Genomic DNA, 13,295 nt, shown 5'->3' with positions numbered 1-13,295 from the left:
ACTTTTTAAGGAAGTAAACTGACAGTAAATAAATCCTTCAGTGAGTACAACATCAGTTAATTGAGGATGGTTTGATGCCAATATTAGGTTGCCGTGAGCATCCTTTATTGGTGGACTCAGAGAGATGTGTCAGAGAAGGTCGTCTCTCTCAATCAGCAAAGGTTGGTTAATATGTCAGTACAGAAATCATTAGTCTGAGGAATGCCAGATGCCCTGAACTTCTTAACCCCTTTTCCCCAAATGGTTTCTCATTTGGTGTAGAAGAGTTTGGAGGTCATAGTGAAATGATACCAGTTAATTATGAGAGCTAGAGGCGAAATCAAAAGCAAATGCACGAGCCAACATTGACAATATTTGGATGATCAAAGCAGCTTTTAGTACCTATCATGGGGCAGTGAAAAAGCGAGAAGAATGAAGAGTTTTTTACTTTTTCACACAAATATGCAAACCAAAATTAACTGCAGACATATCATCATCCCCTTGAGGCTTTTAAAATTACTGCAGGGATCAATACCAATAAACATAAACAATAAATAATGTCAGCAAAATGAAGTTGTGAAAGTATAGGCAATTCCCAGAGCTGACTTCATTTCCGTCTCCTTGTCATATCGTCGACAGTTCATTAAGGCGCTGTTGTTTAAATGGACTGTCTCAAGGTCTGATTTATTCAGGCCGCACAGATACTTGAGACATTTTCCAAAGGATCATAATGTTGTGTCCTTTATTTATTAGCGACATAAACACTGTAATCACTGCAGCTTCTACAACAATTGCAGATTCTACATTATACATCCGAGACTGATGATATAAAAGGCTTACAAGTATCAGAGTGCAATGTATTTTGCTGTACAGTATTTAAACAAAGCTTTCAATCACAGAGCAGTGCTACAGTCAGGTATAGTGGAAATGTGGATTAACTCAAGATGTGGCTGATAATGCGCATATCTCTGGAATGATATTGGCTAGTCATAATCCATGCACAAGTGACGATAACATTTTAAAGAGAACAAATGCACAGCAATATGAGTTAACATAGTGTTACAAATTCAGTGATGGTGGAAAAAAAACTTTGCAACAAAAAAGATTTTGTTATGCACCATTTACATAAAGAAACAAAGCTTTCGGTAAGCTGTCGCTACTTCGGTTAGAAAATAAATTTATGTGACACAGCGTTCTCGGTGTAAACAAACAGGGGCTTTTCAACAATCGTTGGAGCAACTGTGTTATGTTGAAGACCTGCAGAATTCATTGCTGAGACAAGCCAGGACAAATATAACAGCTTGTAAAGTCCAAAATCATTATCATAGCTGGCTCATTTACATTGTGGAAAAGCAGCACGGTGGATTGAATGCTCAAATACCCTCCAAATAAAATGCCAACATTACCTTACAAACAATGAAGACACAATGACATTGCAATTAGTCATGTAAATGTGATTTTAAAATGTGGTTTTGGTGATTAAAAAAAATGAAAATTATTAAAAGCTGGAAGTCATCCCCTGAAAGTTATCTTTGAAAAGTCATCTGATCATTCATGCTGTACAGATTTGCACTCAGGAAATACCAGTAGGGTGAAGAGTGAAAGACTACAGAAAGTCAAAGTAGGGTTGGGTATCATTTGAATTTTAGTGATTCCTTTTCTTATCGATTCCCAGTTTCGAGTTCCATGAGGTAAAAAACAAAAAAAACAAAGAGTCAAACATTTAGATTTTAAACACATTCAAACATCCTGTTGCGACTGAATACGATGAACAAAAATCTTTTGTCTTTAATAGCTATTTTCTATGTAGTGACCTTTAATTTGGAGTAGAAACAGGGGGAGTGGCTTTATTGCATCAGAGGTGTGTTACTTTGCTCACAGCTGATTGGTCCAAATTCAGTTTGATCTCTTATCCAGAACATAACCTGCCCTGGAGTAGGTTAGCCGAGGAGCATAAGTTACTATGGAGATGAACAGGGCTAAAAGGCAAACCACTTTAATGGTACCTAAAACCCAGGATTAGCACAAACTAAGCTTAAACATATCTGGCTAGCCAGCTAAACCGGCTTCATGGTACAGGCCCCCTGTTGTAGTGGATACATGTACATAATGTTTGGGTAAAATAAGCCGCTAACATTGCTCATTCATTGTTATTATAAATAACCAAAAGACACATATGTCTGATTTAAGTCTTTATTTAAGATGGGGCTACACAGTATAACAAATATAACTTAGCTGCTTGTAAAACACCAGTGACCAAACCAGTATTGTTTTAAAAGTGGAGTATTTCAACATGGTGGACATGCCGTCTGAATAGGAGAAACAATGTTGGGTGATGTCTTGGGGTGGGGGGGGGTTCCAATATTATATACTCTTGGCATTGCTCGAGGACCCAGGCGAGAGCACATCTGCAAACAGCGGCAAGTTTGACGAGAGTGACGAAAGGCTATAAGGAAAGCAAGATGTGTAGGATTTGAGGGCGCACCAGACACAAAGGAATCTTCCAGATGATTCATTCAAACATAATTCCACACAAAATTCAACTCAACACTCCAAAAATCTTTGGCAATGAAAGAAGTGGGCTCCATCCTGTCTGTGCTAACTAACAAACCTCCCCAGCTAAGTACTTTATGGCCTTGCAAGCTTTGGATCACACCAAGATAACGGCAGAGGTTGTTTGATCCCCAAAACAAAGAGCCAAAACAGATCCCCTTCATCTCCACAACCTTTAAATGAAATCTGAGTGACATGGTTAAAATCCACAGGAAAAGCTTCCACTCCCTGGAAATTTTTTCATCCTGATCTCACTCTTAGGAGTTTGTTGTGTTGATACAAGTGTTGTAGGCCCCTCTTATGTGAGAGTATTGCTGCTGAGACTCTCTGCTCTCTTTAGAGCCTCCACTCTTCGGGAGCATTTGTGACATGTTTGTAGTGTTGCTGTGCCGCTGCTTGGCTTTGAGCTTATCTAGACTTTGGTCTGCTATAGTAGAATTGTGGCGAGGAGGTTGCTCTTGTTTAGAGTGTTTTCTGTTAGACCTCTTGCTCTCTTAAAGGGTAACTAAATCCCTGCTCAGAGCTTAACTCCACCCACTTGCAAATTTTGAAAAATGCTGGAAAAGTGGGCAGAGCCCAGCGGAGACAGAGGGTACGAACCGAGGGCGGAGCTGAGCGGAGGGCGTGCACATGAGACCCGCAGTGATGGATTGATTGACAGCTGTCAGACTCGCGAGTCGCAAAGATGGAGAATGACTGGAGTGACGCCAGCTTTGCAACAGAGCGGTCATTCTCCTACCTTCACCTGAAGTGGAGGAGGGTGGATTGTCTGTAGACACAAACCCGGAGCCTTATCAATGCGAGCCGCTGCTCAAACTGCGTTAACTCCCGATGCAGACGATGCTGAAGCAGCCACGCAAGAGAACTGACCTAATCTATCTGCGTCCGCGGCAACCACTTGCGTGTCAGGGTTTGAAAGTGCGTCTCATGTATGAAAATGATCTGCACACATGACGGGCGGCAAAAATATCGCAAGAAAAGCCTGACGTGTACTGACAACTGCATTATTTAACCATATTTTCTTCAATACAATGTTAAAGCAAGTGTCAAGTCAGTTTCATTCATAATGTTTCTACTTCATGTAACATGACAGTTCATACTGGAGTGAAGCCGTTCTCATCGTGTGATTGGGGGAAACATTTCTGAGGGCGTGGTGAGCTCGTGCTAGGGGCGCGGATAGTGAGCCGTTGGAGGTACCATCCTACATCACGATGTACCACAACGTCCAATAGGAAAATTCAACTGCAGTTGCCACCGTTCAACCTTAAGAGGGCATCACTTTGGCGGTTTTACACCATATTTTATCAAATTAAAACACTTTATACTCAAATGTCAAAACATTTACTCGAATCAATGAACAGCATTAATAAAGCCCCAGTATTACAGATCATTAACTAAAAAAAGTTGGTTTAGGGTTTAGTTACCCTTTAAGCTTGTGATAGTGAGTGTTGCAGGCTCCCTCTTGTGATTTTGATCTGATTGGTTATCAGTTTTTAGCCTCCCTTTTAATATAGGTTGACTTTTGGTCTCTCTTGAAAGTGGCAGGGCAGGGTCCTCGAGGGTCCTTGGGTCCAGGGTCCTTGAGCCTGGGCCACACATCAGTCACGCTGAGGCGTTCCCCATAGCGCTTGACACAATGTCTCGTTCCCTGTTCTCAGGGAACCAGGGTTACAGTTGTAACCCGAGACTTATTTGTGTGATTAGCCTTTAGGCCACACACTTTTACCAAACCACTTTAGCCCACAGCAGTTCATGCAGCGGTGACAATACATTGCAATACAATACAATACACACAAGACATGAAACTCCAACTCATTTGCAGTAGGAAGGTTGTATGCCATACAACCATAGAAAAAACAACAACAACTGTTTAACATACAACCTTCACAATTGAGAGCTCTGGGAGAATTTGATGTGTTTATACTTGCCTTTCAGAAAGTTTGCTTTTCATACTAAAAATTTTTTACTTACCATGTCATGCTTGTTATCTTTTCTCATGCTTTCTTTCATGTATTTTCTTTTACTGAAATGCTGAAACTGACACAGGGACATGTGGGATCATGGTAATGTCAGGATGTGCTTTCTCCTGGAACTCAAAGAACACATCAGAACCCAGTCGGCTTCCTAATTAGACCTCTCAAGCATACGCTGAACTCAGAGGATTTTTGGTGTTACTGCATTCCAATTCATTCTAATCTTTTTTTTTTTAATTTGATTCAAACTAAATAATGTCTTAATTAAAGAAATAATCTGTTATCTGTTGCAGTGAGGAACATGTCAAAGAAATAAATATCAACAGTTTGCTTGCACAATCCACACACTGTATTTAATGGCATTAGAAATGCTTTGTAATAAAAATTCAACATTTATACCTGTTCCAGAGAAGAATTTTCTGCAAGAACAAAACTTTGCAATCCATTAGAATTTTGTCTATGAAGGCAAGACTTGCCGGGGGCCAAATATGAACAAAGCACCATAGTAGTTATTATTCACACAGGCTAACAGAGAACTGTGATGGAATATGTTATGTTTGAACTGAAAGGGGAAGGATGTACTTATTTTGCAGATCTAAGCTGGCTGTTTTCATTGTGTTCATCAAATTTGAATAACTTTAAGAGGGCTGTTTAAACGATTGTGCATTTGTGAATCATGACTAAAACGGTGACGTGTCCTTCATGAGGTCACTATGGAAATCAAAGTATTGGGACACCCCTCCAAATCATTGAATTCAGATGTTCCAATCACTTCCATGGACACAGGTGTATAAAATCAAGCACCTAGGCATGCAGACGCTTCTACAAACATTTGTGAAAGAATGGGTCGTTTTCAGGAGCTCAGTGAATTCAAGCGTGGTACTGTGACCTGTGCAATAAGTCCATTCGTGAAATTTCCTCACTACTAAATATTCCATGGTCAACTGTTAATGGTTTTATAACAAATTGGAAGCAATTGGGAACAACAGCAACTCCGCCACGAAGTGGTAGGCCACATAAATCACAGAGTCGGGTCACTGCAGAGTCAATAACAGACCTCCAAACTTTAGATTAACTCACGAACAGTGCGTAGAGAGCTTCATGGAATGGGTTTCCATGGCCGAGCAGCTGCATCCAAGCCTTACATCACCAAGTGCAATGCAAAGGGGTTTTTCAGGGGTTGGGCTTGGCCCCTTAGTTCCAGTGAAAGGAACTCTTAATGCTTCAGCAGACCAAGACATTTTGGACAATTTCATGCTCCCAACTTTTTGGGACCAGTTTGTGGATGGCCCCTTCCTGTTCCAACATGACTGTGCACCAGTGCACAAAGCAAGGTCCATATAGATATGGATGAGCAAGTTTGGTGTGGAGGAACTTGACTGGCCTGCACAGAGTCCTGACCTCAACCCGATAGAACACCTTTTGGGATGAATTAGAGCGGAGACTACGAGCCAGGCCTTCTCGTCCAACACAAACAGGCGTTGTGTTTTACCATCCAACAGGGGACCTATTTAGGTTGCTTCAGTGATGTTAATTATTTTTTAATTGAACAAACTTACTTAATTTACCATTTTTTATTCACCATTCCGTGCCCATTTCCACTCAAGTTAAAGTGTTCATGATAAATTGAAGCAGCGGCAGCATGAGCATGTTTTAGTGATTTCAGACCCAAAAGGACACTGGTCCCCTTTTAGATAGTACAGTGTGACGCCTGTCTGCTTGCCTTTACACTTAACTATATTTTGTATTCTTACTATCTCTGAATGTAACCAAAATGTTCACAATAACAATACACACCAATACTCAACCCGTTCTCACTCCCAAGGCGTCAGAATCCGAAGCATGGTCAAGTGCTTTCCGAGTCACAATAAAGACCCTAAAGGCACCCCTAAGCGTCACTATATCGACACGCTGAGTGCTCCATTAATTTCAATGAGAAACCTTTGGCGTCATACACAGACGTGCTGGGCATGGGAACGTTATCATCATGATGATCATATATTGGGTTATGATTTTGCCATTATGACATGTTGGAGTGTGATTCCCAATTTAATCAGCCAGCATCAGGGCCTGAAATTAACACCCGACCACGCGCCAAATGCGGGTGAATTTTGCAATTGGCGGGTAACACTGTCAATCTACCTGCCACATTGGCAGATAGCCAATGAGAACTGAGTGATTCATTGGGCAGTTTGAGAGGATGCGACTACGTTCATGAGATCGGAACGAAGATAAGGCCATTCTCTGACTACGTTTGGATGTGCGAGTATTAAACTGTTGGTGAGATGGGACGAGATAATGCAACGCTGACGTAGGCTACAGTACAATGACAGTTGGACAGATGTGTGTGCGTCGTGTGCGTCGTGTGCGTGTGCATGTTGGGAGTTGGGAAGCGGTGAGAAAATGTCCGGTATGCGGTAACTTTACCAGTAGGCTAATAATAATATCAATTTAGTTCTGTTAAACCGTTCCCGAACGTGACTAAATCAGCCATCAACACAGCCGTGTGTGATGTGTTCATATACGAGTTACAGTAGGGCTATATCTGTGGGCTCAGATTAGCAGCAGTCAGTATGACTGTCTGTAACACGGGACATCAATGAATAAAAAGATTTTTAAAAATGTATATTGTAAGAGTTATTATTACTTATATTGATTTTGTTAATAACTTGACAGCACTTAAATGTGTATTCTTACAAGTTACAATGTTTGTGGGACAAGTGGATTTTTGAAGGGGCAAGTGAAAGATAATTTTACTTGACAGATTAAAACATCAATAACAAATAACTAGGGAATCAAAAAAATGCTAGAATGATTCTGCATTAATTTAGCAAGTAGCGATCGATAGTGGATAATAATATATAATAAACTGACGGTAACAATGTTGCGCTGTTGACGCTCGCACAGCCTCTCGTGGAGAAATCAAAGTTACTGAATGATTCAGCGCTTTGAATGAATCGTTTGTATCAAAGATTCAATGACCTATTCATAAACGACTGCCTCATTCTTGAATGAATCAGCCATTTGAACGAATCGACTCAATGACTCACTCATTAAAACGGTCACCTGCTGCCACCTACTGGTGGTTTACTTTCATGTTTAAACATTCTTTCCAACTTTTCTTATTTGTATATTCAAAAATATTTATTTAAAACAATCTCATAACTTTTTTTTATGCAGTTGTAATTTTTCAGTGTAAATTATTTAATTTGATTGGTAACATCCCTACAGTGTCTTATTATTCTAATTTAATTTATAGATCAAATTTAAGAATATAAACTGAAAGCTGAAGCATAGCCTATATTTAATAAGATTTTGGGAAAAAATGCTCTTTATAAAAAGTAAAAATATCAAAGATATCCAGATTTAAATATGTCAAAGCTGATTGAACACTGTTGAGAATATTTCTTCAGAATAAATTATATTTACAACACACACAAAAAAAATTCGGACAAGCACGTGAACAGGCTTAATGTCGAGGAGAAAAAAAAGTGGCTAGTCACTGTGTAAAAAGTAAAAAGTAAAAAGTCACTGTGGCAGGTGAATTAATTCACCTGCCACAGTGGCTGGTGGTCAAAAAAGTTAATTTCAGGCCCTGACCAGCATACTTTTATTTACGTTATTTAACATGTAACCCAACCCCATTCCATCCCTAAACCTACCCATTTGTGTGGTAAATAAAACACAGATACGACTCAACTGCATGCACAATTTATTAAAAAAAAGTACAAATATTCCAAGTGTTCCGAGGCCAAGTCATTGATTTGTGTGAAGGAAATCCCCAAAAGCAATCAGCATCTCCATCCGCAGAAGATCATGCACATATTCAATTTCAAATATTGCCGCCTGTTACGTCAGTTTTCATAGTGAAATTGCATTGGCTCTCGTATGTCTTGTGACCAATTGCGTCATTACGTCAGCTTTGATTGTAAAATGTTATTGGCTCTTGTGTGTCTTGTGACCGATTGTGTCATGCTAAAGAGTCATGTGTATTATTTGAATGAGATATGTGAGATATGTGTTAACGGAGCTGCGGGATCATCATCTCAGCGATTAAAACATTAAGATCAAATCTCTGTTCTTTACATAAAGACATCGTGTGACTTCAGAAGACTTGGAATGCAACATGAGTTAATACTTTTATACTGTTTTTGGTCAGTTTTTGCAATGTGTGACTGTAGTTGTATTTGCCTTTTACTTGTTTTATATTGTTTAGAAGTGGGTAGGTTTAGGGTAGGAGTTGGGTTAGCTGCTCCAAAATATAAAAGTAGCCTTTAAATATTAATACAATATTAATAAAATCATGTCTGCTTTTACAAATGCAAAGAATAAAATGCGTCTTGATATAGTGACGCCTAGGGGTGCCTTTAGCGTCTTCGTTGTGACACGGAAGGCACTTGATCATGCTTCGGATTTTGACGCCTTGGGAGTGAGAATGGGTTGCAATACTTGCCATGAAAATACACTCTATAATGATTTTGGAGGTTGTGTGTTGATTGTTACATTGAAAATCTTCGGTTGGTTCAACAACTAAAGTGTCAATGTTAAAATACATTCAGTTCACATAATTTAATTGAGATTGATGAACATTTTTCAATGCAGTCAACATGAGTTTTGATCTCCAAAAAAAGGTCCATGAAATAACATATCATGGAGAAAGACTTTACTGCCAGTTAACGTTATGTTTATAACACACAGCTCCATTGCAGGCTATGGAGGTCCTCTGTTGGATAGGTAGACATCAGTCAGGTCCCCTCTTGGCATGTTTTTAGAAAAATTAAACAATGCATATTTGCAGTTATATTATAAAAAATACCTAAATTTTGTATGTCATTTCTGTTTCTACAAAATGACCAGAAACACTGGTCCTCTCTTGGCCAGTGTAGAGCGATATTCTGCTCTATGTTAACTCACACACAAACTCACACCTACATGTCTGGTTCACTATCTTTCTGGGTATACATAGGTGTAATGGTATTTATACTGCACAAACTGTATATTCTCTCCCCTTACACTAACCCTACCCATCACACAAACTTTCTGCATTTTTTACATAAAAAAACTAATTCTGTATGATTTATAAGCTTCATGAGGACCAAAAAATGTCCCCGCAAAGACAAGGATTTAGGATATTGCCATGGGGACATTTTATCCCCATAATGTAGAGGGACACACACACACACACACGGACACGGACACGGATCTATTTTACTAACAGGGGAATAGAGTATAAGGGAGAGGAAATATTCAATGATATGTAACATCAGACTGATCAGTAATGCATCATAAGAAGGGAGACAGATGGCATCAAATACAGCATTTTACATTACAGTGTGCCATGTGATACTGTAAACAGATTACCATGGTAGAGACTGTCACATAACTGTAACTCACCCTTAAAGGTCAACTACAGTAGATTCAGTCATAGTGATAACATTTACTGTATTGGCAGCAAACTCTGTTATATGGCCCAGAATCTCCTGGCTGTGTCATAACTTCATCACACCTTTTGACAACACACTGAACAGATACTATTACAAACATTATGGATTCAGTTACATAAGTTAATGTAAGTGTATTTTCTAATGAGGCATCTGTAGCCTGTGTTACTGTAGATAATTCAGCAACAAAGGAGATTTGAAACATGTATCTTGCATTGTTTGCTGTTGAATGAACTGACTGTTAAAAGTACCTAATTGAAAGAAGATCATACTGTTTTGTTTCGGTGATTAAACCAAACGTTCTCATTAAATATGACAATAATCTTGTGTTTGAAACAATGATTATGTGGAGTGAAAATATGTGCAACTGAAAGAAAGCATAAGATCAGGTTTTGAAAGAATGACTAGCTGTGTTACAAGTGTGATCAGTTTGGATTTTTGGTACTAAGAGTTTTGAAAATGTACACCTTACTTGTGAAAATAGTACCAAAGCGAATAAAAAAAAATTAAGTATACTTCATAAAATGAACTTGAAGTATACTTCTTTTTTGTAAGGGCTATGTTCATAAATAGCAAATTTCTCTGTCTGTCTGTCAGTCAGATTAAATAATAGACAAATTAAACTGAACGAGAAGAAAAGCAAATCAAAAGTTTGATAGTAAGAGCTTTATGAAAGGCAGGTACTGTGAATTAAACATTTATAAACATGAAAAAGTGCAACATTGTGTGTATTGAAAAGGATACTTTGTTATTTTGTGTATTGTACTAGCACAATTTAAAATATGCTGAAATGTTTGAAAAAAGTGCACTTTTGATGATCTGTTGTGATGTAGATTTTTTACAATGTACACCTTACTTGTGAAAATAGTACCAAAGCGAAAAAAAACAAAAATTTAAAATAACTATTTAAGGAAACAACTGCATATTTTTATTTGTTTAGTGTGCATGATACCTTGTCTGTGAACCATTTTATAACTACAGCATATAAGAAAGCATGTGAAAGACCCATACAAGCTAGTACTTAAGATATATAATGAGCCAAAGTGACTCAATTACATGTAAGATAGTGGAATGCAGACAAAATCTAGCATGCTGAGTCACTTGTATTCCCTCTAGGGCTATTGTTATGACTTCAGTATTGGGGAAGTATGGTTCCTCTCTGCATCATTTTGCATTAATATGCAGGTGCCTGATGGGTCCATGGGCATCGCCTCTTGTTGACCAAAACTATTTCATACTGAAAGAAATTGATCTGTACGAAGACATGACTGCTCTGCCCAAAACTTCAAATCATTTTGAAGGGCACATCATTAATATTGCCTGCAGGGTAAAAATTCTAGATGGTTCAATTTACTTATCACTGCAGACCTCTGTTGCTCTGAAATAAACAAATTAAACTGAAATGAAAGAGACTGCTTTCTTATAAACAGATAAATGAAACAGAAGAAAAATAATGAAGTTTATGGTTTCTAGGATAATGTCTTTTTTTCCCATGAGTGCATTGACATTTAAGGTTGTTGTCAAACATAGTTTCATAGTTCAAAAGTAAAACTTGAAAATCGAAGCATCATCTACAAAAACATTATACATGCATTTTAAGATACATACGTACTATTTTCTTACTGTAACACGTCACATACCTGTGTATGTACAGCACCGATCACAATGTTTTGAGCATTGCTGGAGAAGTGTGGGGACAGTGAGTTGCTGAACACAAGTCATGTGACTACAGATAATTATGCCTGCTCTGAACAATCTGGAAAATTGCAGTAGTTTTGCCAAGATGACTGATTACAGTGCTGAAGTATGTCCATGGGGTGCCTCAAAATAAGCCAAGCAGATGTTCCTGGTACATTTTGTCTGAGTCGGGATAGTTCTTTTAAGAAAAATAGCAGCTACGTGTAGTCGTCATGTTTTGAAGACTAATTGTAACACTTCCCTTTTCTGTCTATTGTGCAACTTCAGCATCCAAAAACCTGACACTTTTTAAAACGTGTATTGCTTTTGAGTAAAAAAAAGGAAGTCAAGGACTAAAGACTGTAATTTTCAGTAAAGTGCAATACTTTTTTATTCAGATGTTGAAAACAGTTCAAAATAACAGCATTTATTTGAAATAGAACAACAGTATAAAATGGTCATGATCAATTTAATGCATTCTTGCTGAATAAAAATATTAATTTATTTAAAAAAAAATCTTACTGACCTCATATACAAGTTAGTGTATTAAAAAATATATATATTTTCCTGGTTGCAAGCAATAACGCTAAAATGAGCACAGTCTAATGTATCATCATTGTTCTTGCATTGTGAAGTAACAGGACTTTTTGTACTATGCGTCACACTGCTACATAAAGGGTATTTATGTATAATATGTATTATATGCAATTTTTCACAATTTACTGGTGACAAGCAGAGGCCTGATGTTACAAAATATTGTGTTTTAATTATTATTATTATTATTATTATTATTATTATTATTATTATTATTATTATTAGTCATTATGCTTGACACATACAGTAGATGTTATTGTAAGCAGATTTAAGGAAGTGCCTTTAATGGTGCACTTAGCCTCATGCTTCTTAACTTGAACCGGGGCTCTCAGCACCCTTAATATTAACAAACAATCTTGTGAGTGTGTTCCTGAAGTCCCTTGAGACCCTCCTTGAACTAATCTATAAAGTTCAGGCTGACAGTGAGGCTCATTAAAACAGGGGAGTCCATCACCTGTGATATTAATAAGGCACTTAGCTTCCCAAAGCTGCACACACAGCGGTCACCCCACTGTGCATCCAAAAGCCAACCACCATGAATTATTAAATCAGTAAAACAATGAATGCAGGTAGTTCAATCACTGCATAATTCATCGCAAATGTCACCAAAAACAAATCACACACTGCCGTAAACATAGTAATATTTTTTTTTAATCTATCGATTGAAATGGATTTTTTGCTAGCGTCCAATAATCTATGCCTAAGGAGATATGGCGTTTATCAAAACGAGGCTTTTAAAAAATTAAAAAAAGCTACACATTGGCAAACAGACACATACACACAAACTACACTATATAGGACCTCCACAAATTGAATCATAAATATCAGTTTTAGTGCTTAGCCCTCAGATGTTTAATCTTCTATTCCTTTTTGGCCAATTAAAAAGCAGGGCAACAGACCCACTGGTAAAGACATCCGGTACCCTTTATATATTACCATTATTAAGGAAGTGAGTTGTTGACAAAATTCTACCTGGTATAATAACCATAATAACCTAGGGAAAAGAAACTGAGACTATAATTTTAGTGTTGAATGTTAACTATAATAAAAATAAAAAAAAGTAAATTGAAATAAAATA

Source organism: Gobio gobio, assembly GCF_949357685.1.
Source record: "Gobio gobio genome assembly, chromosome: 1".
Classification (NCBI taxonomy): domain Eukaryota; kingdom Metazoa; phylum Chordata; class Actinopteri; order Cypriniformes; family Gobionidae; genus Gobio; species Gobio gobio.
The sequence above is the reverse complement of the archived record's forward strand: the minus strand, read 5'-3'. Positions refer to the sequence as shown.